Genomic DNA, 10,333 nt, shown 5'->3' with positions numbered 1-10,333 from the left:
TATACTGGTGGCAGTGGTACTTCTGCTGCTGATGTGATAATATGAAGCAGATGGCTCATTAAAGGTCCTCAATAAATGTAAATTTAACTATGGAGTGTGAGTAGGGATATCACTATAAGTAGCTCCCATGTGATTCAGGTTACAATATACATCAGTGGTCATTTTATTTAATTTTAATTTTTTTTTTTTTTGAGGAACAAGAGCCCAGTGTTTTTATTTGATCATTTCTTTCATTTGAAGTACTCCTCGATGACATCCTTGACCTGAGCCCCTTTGCCACAGCCCTTAACCACCACACAACTGCAACCAACCACTTTACGGGTTTTCCCTCTCTGTCAATTTTACAGAGGCCTACCCATTCCCCTAGTTTCTTGTCATCAACCTTAATCAGGTTGATTTGGTGCTCAGCACAAAGGGCCTCCACCAACTTGACATACATAGGCTCATCACAGTTGGATGCAAGCACACAGAGATGGGCTTGACACTTGTCTAAGGCTTTGGCAGCTTCGCATATTCCACGTGCTAGGCCATCGTGGATGAGGTTGGTCTTCAGCACCTCTTGCAGAGCAGGATTAACATCCATTACACCTCCAACAGCAGTGCCTTCCTCGGCCCTGGCGGTGGGTTATGGGTGGGGCCGAATCTTAAGTGCACCCGAGCCTCCATCTCCGCGCGACTCCGCGGCATTATCGGTCATTTTAAATAGGAATAGAAATCACCAAAGGACAGACTTGGGTGGATAAAAGTATATTACCTGCTTTGCCTTGGCTTTGAATGAGGAAACCTAATAAGTTGGATTTTTTTTTAATACTAAAATAAAATAAAACTTTGGAATTAAAAAAGTAGTTATGGTAGAGCCAATTTCTTCCTCTTCAGTGGTGGTTTCCCAGCTGCTTATAGTGAGGGTCTTCAAAGCAGGCCCAAGGAGCCTCTCTTGGCCTCATCCTAAGAAAACCTCTGTATATGAGATGTAAATGATGTTGGGGATATCCCGAGTAGCTGAGAAAATCAGCAGAGACGACAAGACAAAAACAGATACCTCCCAACTTCGATTCCAGTGGTTTCAGGAACAGCTGGAGATGTCTATGAAAGTCAGAAACACTTTCTTTTGCAATAATTTTCCTCTCTTTACTAGAAAAAAAGGTGGAATCTTGTCTCGTATTGTATTTGTTGCCATGTTTGCACTTTAGAATAGCTAAACCTTATATTCCTTAAAGACACGGTCATTTGAGAAAGATTTAGGAAGTAGGCAAAGATTGCCTCTTTCCTTCCTTTCCTGAGGTTCAGGTTGTTGGAACTAGAACTAACCCTCCCTTTTCTTCCAAACCTAAGTCCACTACTAATCAGGAGCAGATTTAGTAGCTGTTTCTTCTAAAGACTGCTGTTTCTGCACGTGCCTAATTTTAGAGGATTCTCAAACATCCACTGCCATTGCCTTCCCCACCCTATCATCCTGGGCCTCAGAGAAGATCCAGTAATCTATATGTCCTCAGGAAATAGGAATTTATTGTGTTTCATCACCCAGAAGTACCTACTATATTTCCTGGAAAAAATAATAATTGGTCTTAATGATGTCAATTCTGCTTAATCTTTTATTACATTTCATTAGAATTTGGAAGAGGTAGTTCACACCTCTCTTCCACTGCACCGCTCCCTACAACCCTTCTAAAGACAGGATTTTAAGCAGGATGGCATCTAGGGAAGAAGGGAAGAAATATACAGCAGAATAAGCCTTTCTCACCACCTCTTTAAGCCCTACCATGGGCACCATGATTTATTCCATCTCTTTATAAGACCTGTGTTGGTTATATGAAAACAAAAACTAAGGACTTCCCCGGTGGTCCAGTGGTTAAGAATCTGCCTTCCAATGCAGGGGACATGGGTTCGAACTCTGTTCAGGGACCTAAGATCCCATATGCCTCAGGGCAACTAAGCCCGTGTGCCTCAACTACTGAGTCCACACACTCTAGAGCCCACGTGCCACAACTAGAGAGAAGCCCACTCACCACAATGAAAGACCCCATATGCCGCAACTAAGACCTGATGCACCCAGATAGATAGATAGAATTGATTTTTTTCAATACTTTTAAAAAATAAATTTATTTATTTATTTTTGGCTGCGTTGGGTCTTCGTTGCTGCATGCAGGCTTTCTCTAGTTGCGGCGAGCGAGGGCTACTCTTCGTTGCGGTGTGCAGGCTTCTCATTGTGGTAGCTTCTCTTGTTGCAGAGCGTGGGGTCTAGGTGCACAGGCTTCAGTAGTTGTGGCACACGGGCTTCAGTAGTTGTGGCTCGTGGGCTCTAGAGCACAGGTTCAGTAGTTGTGATGCATGGGCTTAGTTGCTCTGTGGCACGTGGGATCTTCCAGGCCCAGAACTCGAACCCATGTCCCCTGCATTGGCAGGTGGATTCTTAACCACTGCACCACCAGGAAAACCCCAGAATTGATTTTTTTAAAAAAAGAACACAAAAACTATACATAATAACAGCAATGACTATAATTCCAGCCAAACAAATTAGTTTCAAGCACCCTAATGCAAGCTGTTGGATGTGTGAATGGTAAGGAACCTGTAATGGAAGCAGGAAAATTTATATCAGACTCAAAGTCAGTCTCATATTTAGGATGTGCTTTTTGTTATATATGTCGTGAAAGCTATTCTTCCACGCAGGATGTCAATTTCTTCCATTAACTAACCTGTTGCCTTGCTGAATAGAGGAGTGAAGTAAACATTTAGAAGTGTTTATTTTGATTTCCATTGTTAGCACCAAAGTTTCCAGGTTAAGATGCTGCCTTTTATTTTTGTACAGTATTGCTATTAAAGTTGTTGCACTTTCAAAGGTGATTGTGTAGTTGGCCAACTAACTGCTGTGGAGGTATAACTTTTACCAGTTACACTGAGAATTAATATTTTCACATAGAATTTTGTTCTAAAGAATATCAATGTTAGAAATGATTTGTAAAACTATAAATTCAGTTGACTGACTTCATTAAAATATTGCTGCCAAATTCTAGGTATCATAGAAACAAAATAAAGAAGGATTATTATCAAAGGTGAAAGTGCCCAGAAAGAAAAAGAAGTATGCAAATACTAGTGTATTATCATAATGTTCCTCAAAAAGAAATTTATTATAAATTTTTTTCCATACCTGGTCCCAAACATGGATTTTTAATGTAGGTTAAGCAAAAGTCATATGCAATAAAACCATTATGATAAGGATTATAACAATAAAAAACATGAAAATAAATGAAATTCATGTATCATTTATAGTTAAGAATATAATCTTAAAGTGAGAAATTAAGTCTTATAACTGATTAGAAAGCGCAGTGTCGAGATTCATGGCAGCCAAAGAAAAGAGGAAATCATTTGCTCAGGAGACACAATTTTACCTAGCATTAAACTCTATGAGGAACTTAAACAATTTTCTTTATATAAAGAACATTTAACTAGTTATTCAGCAATTAATTAAGTAGCTGTTTTACAAAAGATATGGAAACTATATTCATGTAACTGAGTTTTACACAAATTTGCAACAAAAAAAATTGCCAAGAAAATAGTAAAATCATATTTCCATTATGAGTTTCTACCTGGCTCTAAAACAATGCAATCCACAGGTGCTGTTTTAGGTAGCTTAATTGATAACAGGAAAAAAAGGCTCTCAAAAAAAGAGGCCACAACTTTATGATTGAAACAAAAAGTGTAATGGATTATTTGGGAAGCAAGAGAGATCTGTATGAACAGAGCTCAGTATTACTGATCAAAGCAAGTTGCTGATCTTATACAGGGTTTGGGGAAGCACAGATTTTGGGGACTGTTGGACTTTCAGAACCGGGAGTGACTCAGAATTAGTTGATCTTTAGTAGTTATGGAAGTGTCTCTAAAAGTGGAAGCGTTTCAAGTGGTAGAAGTGTCTCTAAAAGTCAGCCATAGTGAGGCTATTGCTGATTGCCTGGCCTTCAGCCAAGTGATGATGTTCCCAGTGGGTAGTTTTCAGAAGTGTAGTTACAGAAGCAAATTTACAGGGATTGGTTGAGATGGATTATGACCAACTTTTTTGAGTTTGAAGTATAAGAAGTTTTTCTTCTCAGAGCAGAGTATCTAGAAATGGATCATTATTTCTCCCCAACTTAACTTGGATAGGATTTTTAAGAAGTTCATTAGTAGTTAATTTGGATTTTAGTTCTCACTGAGTCCCTGAATAACATATGTTATATGTTTGAGAGGAAATCAACATAACTTTGGAAACCAGATGTGTAGATAATAAAGTTAACATATTGTTATAAAAAGTGATTAATCTACATTGTTACTTTTCTATATGCCAGCAGTGAACAATAGGAACTTGAAATTAAAGATACAACCATTTGCCTTAGCGCCAAAAAATAATAATACTTGGGCATAAGGGTAAAAAAAGAAGTACAAGGTCTATGTTAGGAAACCAAAAAACTGATGAAAGAAATTAAAGAACAAAATCTACACAAGTGGAGAGATATTCCATGTTCATGGATAGAAAAGGTCAATATTTTTAGAATTTCAGATCTTCCCAACTTGATTTATAGAGTCAACGGAATCCCAATCAAAATCAACCCCTTATATAGCTACTAGGAAAATTAAAAGACAAAAGTAGTAAAATCATCTATATCCACAATAAGTAGTTAAAGGAAACAAAAAAATGTAAAATACAATGTCAGAACATTAAATATACAGGAAGGGGAGTAAAAATGCAGGGTTGTTAAAATACCTTCCAACTAAAGAAATCAGCAACTTTAATCATGTATATAATGGTAACACAAACCAAAAATCTGTAATAGATACATATGCAAAAAGAGAAAGGAATCCAAATATAACACTAAAAATAGTCATCAAATCACAAGGGAGTAGAGAGTAAAAGAAGAAGAACAACTGCAAAAACAACGAAAAAAAATGGAAATAAGTACATACTTATCAATAATTACTTTAAATGTAAATGAACCAAATGTTCCAAGCAAAAGACACAGAGTGGCTGAATGAATACAAAAACAAGATCCACATGTATGCCACCTACAGGGGATTCACTTCAGATCTAAAGACACACACACACTGAAAGTGAGGGGATGGAAAAAGTATAAATGGGAAATAGAAAGAAAACCATGATAGCAATTTAATATCAGATGAAATAGACTTTAAAATGAAGACTGTAACAAGAGACAAAGAAAGACATTATAAAATGATCAGCGGAGCAATCCAAGAAGATATATCAATTGTAAATATATATGCACCCAACAAAGGAGCACCTAAACACATAAAACAAATATTAACAGACATAAAGGCAGAAAGTGACCGTAAAATAATGGTAGAGAACTTTAACACCCCACTTACATCAGTGGACAGATGATCCAGCGAGAAAATTCTGGCCTTAAATGACATTAGACCAGATGTACTTAATAGATATAGAGAGAGAACATTCCATGCAAAAGCAGCAAAACACACATTCGTTTCAAGAGCACATGGAACATTCTCAGGCACTGATCACATGTCAGGCCACAAAACAGGTATCAATAAATTTAAGAGGATTGAAATCATATCAAGAATCTCTTCTGACCACAACATTATGAGAACAGATATCAACTACAAGAAAAAACATCATAAAAAACACACATATGGAGGCTAAACTATATGCTACTAAACAGGCAATGGGTTACTGAAGAAATCAAAAAATACATGGAGACAAAAGAAAAGGAAAACACAATGATCCAAAGTCTATGGGACAGGAGGAGACCTTCAAGATGGTGGAGGAGTAAGACATGGAGGTCACCTTCCTCCCAAGAAATACATCACAAATACATCTACATGTGGAACAACTCCTACAGAACACGTACTGAATGCTGGCAGAAGACCTCAGACTTCCCAAAAGGCAAGAAATTCCCCACGTACCTGGGTAGGGCAAAAGAAAAAACAAAGACAAAAGAATAGGGATGGGACCTGCACCTCTGGGAGGGAGCTGTGAAGGAGGAAAAGCTTCCACACCTTATGAAGCCCCTTCACTGGTGAGACGGGGGGGTGGGTAGGGGGGAAGCTTCGGAGCCACAGAGGAGAGCACAGCAACAGGGGTGTAGAAGCCAAAGTGGAGAGATTCCCGCAGAGGATTGGTGCTGACCAGCACTCACCAGCCCGAGAGGCTTGTCTGCTCACCTGCTGGGGCAGGTGGGGACTGGGAGCTGAGGCTCCGGCTTCGGAGGTCAGATCCCAGGGAAAGGACTGGGGTTGGTGGCGTGAACACAGCCTGAAGGGGGTAGTGCACCACAGCTAGCCAGGAGGGAGTCCAGGAAAAAGTCTGGAACTGCCTAAGACGCAAGAGACCATTGTTTTGGAGTATGCGAGGAGAAGGGATTTAGAGCACCGCCTGAACAAGCTCCAGAGACAGGCACGAGCTGTGGCTATCAGTGCAGACACCAGAGATGGGAATGAAACACTAAGGCTGCTGCTGCAGCCACCAAGAAGCCTGTGTGCAAGCACAGGTCACAATCCACACCTTCCCTCCTAGCAGCCTGTGCAGCCCGCCACTGCCAGGGTCCCGTGAAACAAGGACAAATTCCCCAGGAGAACACACGGCATGCCTCAGGCTGTTACAACATCACACCGGCCTCTGCCGCCAGAGGCTCGCCCCACATTCCATACCCTCCCTCCCACCAGCCTGAGTAAGCCAGAGCCCCCTACTCAGCTGCCACTTTAACCCTGTCCTGTCTGAGTGAAGAACAGATGCCCTCAGGCAATCTACAGGCAGAGGCAGGGCCAAATCCAAAGCTGAACCCCAGGAGCTCTGTGAACAAAGAAGAGAAAGGGAAATTTCTCCCAGCAGCCTCAGAAACAGCGGATTAAATCTCCACAATCAACTTGATGTACCCTGCATCTCTGGAATACCTGAATAGAGAACGAATCATCCGAAAATTGAGGTGGTTTACTTTGGGAGCAACTGTAGACTTGGGGTTTGCTTTCTGAATCTAACTTGTTTCTGGTTTTATGTTTATCTGAGTTTAGTATTTAGAGTTTATTATCATTGGTAGATTTGTTTATTGACTTGGTTGCTCTCTTCCTTTTTATTTTTTTATATATAGATATATATATTTTTTCCTTTTTCTCTTTTGGTGAGTGTGTATGTGTATGCTTCTTTGTGGGATTTTGTCTGTATAGCTTTGTTTTTACCATTTGTCCTAGCATTCTGTCTATCCTTTTTTTTTTCTTCATTTTAAAATTACTTCTTAATATTTTTTAATTTTTAATAACTTATTTATTTTCTATTTTACTAACTTGTATTTTTTTTTCTTTCTTTCTTTCTCCCATTTCCTCCCAGCGGTGTGGCTAATAGGGTCTTGGTGCTCCGGCCGGGTGTCAGGCCTGTACCTCTGAGGTGGGAGAGCTGAGTTCGGGACACTGGTCCACCAGAGACCTCCCGGCTCCATGTAATATCAAACGGTGAAAGCTCTCCCAGAGATCTCCATCTCAACGCTAAGACCCAGATCCACTCAACGACCAGCAAGCTACAGTGCTGGATACCCTATGCAAAACAACTAGCAAGACAGGAACACAACCACACCCATTAGCAGAGAGGTGGGCTAAAATCATAAAAAGGTCACAGGCATACCAAAACACACCACTGGACGTGATTCTGCTCACCAGAAAGACAAGATCCAAACTCATCAACCAGAAAACAGGGACCAGTCCCCTCTGAAGGAAGCCTACACAACCCACTGAACCAACCTTAGGTACTGGGGGCAGACACCAAAAACAATGGGAACTACGAGCCTGCAGTCTGCAAAAAGGAGACCTCAAACACAGTAAGTTAAGCAAAATGAGAAGACAGAGAAACACACAGGAGATAAAGGAGCAAGGTAAAAACCCATCAGACCAAACAAATGAAGAGGAAATAGGCAGTCTACATGAAAAATAATTCAGAATAATGATAGTAAAGATGATCCAAAATCCTGGAAATAGAATGGAGAAAACACAAGAAACGTTTAACAAGGACCTAGAAGAACTAAAGAGCAAACAAACAATGATGAACAACACAATAAATGGAATTAAAAATAATCTAGAAGGAATCAATAGCAGAATAACTGAGGCAGAAGAATGGAGAAGTGACCTGGAAGATAAAATAGTGGAAATAACTACCGCAGAGCAGAATAAAGAATAAAGAATGAAACAAATTGAGGACAGTCTCAGAGACTTCTGGGACAACACTAAATGCACCAATATTCGAATTATAGGGGTCCCAGAAGAAGAAGAGAAAAAGAAAGGAACTGAGAAAATATTTGAAGATATTATAGTTGAAAACTACCCTAATATGTGAAAGGAAATACTCAATCAAGTCCAGGAAGTGCAGAGATAAATCCAAGGAGAAACACGCCAAGACACATAGTAATCAAACTATCAAAAATTAAATACAAAGAAAAATTATTAAAAGCAGCAAGGGAAAAACAACAAATAACATACAAGGGAATCCCCATAAGGTTAACAGCTGATCTTTCAGCAGAAACTCTGCAAGCCAGAAGGGAGTGGCAGGACATATTTAAAGTGATGAAAGGGAAAAACCTACAACCAAGATTACTCTACCCAGCAAGGATCTCATTCAGATTCGACAAAGAAATTAAAACCTTTACAGACAAGCAAAAGCTAAGAGAATTCAGCACCACCAAACCACCTTTACAACAAATGCTAAAGGAACTTCTCTAGGCAGGAAACACAAGAGAAGGAAAAGACCTACAATAACAAACCCAAAACAATTAAGAAAATGGTAATAGGAACATACATATCAATAACTACCTTAAATGTAAATGGATTAAATGCTCCCACCAAAAGACACAGACTGGTGAATGGAAACAAAACCAAGACCCGTATACATGCTGTCTACAAGAGACCCACTTCAGACCTAGGGACACATACAGACTGAAAGTGAGGGGATGGAAAAAGACATTCCATGAAAACTGAAATCAAAAGAAAGCTGGAGTAGCAATTCTCATATCAGGCAAAATAGACCTTAAAATAAAGACTATTACAAGAGACAAAGAAGGACACTACATAATGATCAAGGGATCAATCCAAGAAAAATATATAACAATTGTAAATATGTATACACCCAACATAGGAACTCCTCAATACGTAAGGCAAATGCTAACAGCCATAAAAGGGGAAATTGACAGTAACAAAATCAGAGTAGGGGACTTTAACACCCACTATCACCAATGGACAGATCATCCAATATGAAAAAAAATAAGGAAACACAAACTTTAAAGGATACATTAAACAAGATGGACTTAATTGATATTTATAGGACATTCCATCCAAAAACAAAATACACTTTATTCTCAAGTGCTCATGGAACATTCTCCAGGTTAGATCATATCTTGGGTCACAAATCAAGCCTTGGTAAATTTAAGAAAATTGAAATCATATCAAGTATCTTTTCCAACCACAATGCTATGAGACTAGACATCAATTACAGGAAAACATCTGTAAAAAATACAAACACATGGAGGCTAAACAATACACTACTTAATAACCAAGAGGTCACTGAAGAAATCGAAGAGGAAATCAAAAAATATCTAGAAACAAATGACAATGCAAACATGAGCACCCAAAACCTATGGGATGCAGCAAAAGCAGTTCTAAGATGGAAGTGTATAGGAATACAATCCTACCTCAAGAAACAAGAAACATCTCAAATAAACAACCTAACCTTACACCTAAAGCTATTAGAGAAAGAAGAACAAAAAAAACCCCAAAGTTAGCAGAAGGAAAGAAATCATAAAGATCAGATCAGTAATAAATGAAAAAGAAATGAAGGAAACAATAGCAAAGATCAATAAAAATAAAGGCTGGTTCTTTGAGAAGATAAACAAAATTTATAAACAATTAGCCAGACTCATCAAGAAAAAAAGGGAGAAGACTCAAATCAATAGAATTAGAAATAAACAAGAAGTAACACCTGACACTGCAGAAATACAAAGGATCATGAGAGATTACTACAAGCAACTGTATGTCAATAAAATGGACAACCTGGAAGAAAAGGACAAATTCTTAGAAAGGTATAACCTTCCAACACTGAAACAGGAAGAAATAGAATATATGAACAGACCAATCACAAGTAATGAAATTGAAACTGTGATTAAAAATCTTCCAACAAACAAAAGCCCAGGACCAGATGGCTTCACAGGTGAATTCTATCAAACATTTAGAGAAGAGCTAACACCCATCCTTCTCAAACTCTTCCAAAAAATTGCGGAGGAAGGAATACTCCCAAACTCATTCTATGAGGTCACCATCACCCTGATACCAAAACCAGACAAAGATAGTACAAAAAAAG

At 38.8% G+C, this 10,333-nt stretch overlaps 1 pseudogene; it reads right to left on the bottom strand.

The window, feature by feature from the left end:
- Positions 1-221: 221 nt before the first annotated feature.
- LOC137758841 (small ribosomal subunit protein eS12-like) overlaps positions 222-10,333 on the bottom strand; it is a 49,397-nt pseudogene continuing 39,285 nt past the window's right edge.

This window comes from Eschrichtius robustus, chromosome 2, assembly GCF_028021215.1.
Source record: "Eschrichtius robustus isolate mEscRob2 chromosome 2, mEscRob2.pri, whole genome shotgun sequence".
Classification (NCBI taxonomy): domain Eukaryota; kingdom Metazoa; phylum Chordata; class Mammalia; order Artiodactyla; family Eschrichtiidae; genus Eschrichtius; species Eschrichtius robustus.
The sequence above is the reverse complement of the archived record's forward strand: the minus strand, read 5'-3'. Positions and strand labels throughout refer to the sequence as shown.